Genomic DNA, 1106 nt, shown 5'->3' on the forward strand with positions numbered 1-1106 from the left:
CTCAACCTATGAATACAAACTATCGTATAGATAAACAATGGAATATTATTCAGCCATAGAAGATGAATGAAATCCTGTCATTTTGGATAACATGCATGGAACTGGAGATCATTATGTTCCATGATATCCAGGCACAGAAAGACAAGTGTTACTCACAAACTGGCTCAGATGTGGGAATCTAAAACACATGGAACTTAGACAAGCTGGAGAAAACACAGCGACTACTAAAGTCTAGGAAGAAAATGGAACTCAAGAGCAAATGCCTGACTAATGGGTGCAAATCATAGTTAGATGGAAAACAAAAGTATTTTGAAGTTACTATAGAACACCATGTGATTAAAGATAATGTGCTTCATGCATTTCAAAAATCTAGAAGAATGGATTTTGAAAGTTTTAATAATAAAATATTAATGAATATTTGAAATATTGTTTAATGTGAGTTAAACATTGTGCAATACATTGAACATTACATGGTACCTCACTAATATGTACTATTCTTGTGTTTGAAGAATCAGTTTAAAATTTAAAAGCAGAGATTTGCCTCTGCTGTAGCCTCCGCTTCTCCTCCCAGCCTGTCTCCATCTACCTGGAATTCAGGCTTTTGCTGCAGACCCGGGATCCCCCTTGTTCTTTCTTGACAACCACTTCAACCATTCTTTCTAGATGTAGTCCATTCCTTTGTGACCCATAGAAATAACTGCTTCTTGGGTACTTTCTCTATCAGGAGCCTTGTGTTCCATCCGATAGCTGACTGTGAGCATCCACTTCTGTGTTTGCCAGGCACTGGCATAGTACACCCAGCTCTTGTGTCTCTATCTGCATGTGTAGCAGAAGATGGCCTAGTCAGCCATCATTGGGAAGAGAGGCCCCTTGGTCTTGCAAATTTTATATGCCCCAGTACAGGGGAACATCAGGGCCAAGAAGTGGGAGTGGGTGGATAGGGGAGCAGGGTGGGCGAAGGAGGGTTTAGGGGACTCTGGGGATAGCATTTGAAATGTAAATGAAGTTTTTTTTTAATCACAATTGCTCTGTAGTACAGTTTAAGGTCAGGCATGGTGATTCCACCAGAGGTTCTTTTATTGTTGAGAATGGTTTTTGCTATCCTA

The sequence above is a fragment of the Mus pahari genome, chromosome X, assembly GCF_900095145.1.
Source record: "Mus pahari chromosome X, PAHARI_EIJ_v1.1, whole genome shotgun sequence".
NCBI lineage: Eukaryota > Metazoa > Chordata > Mammalia > Rodentia > Muridae > Mus > Mus pahari.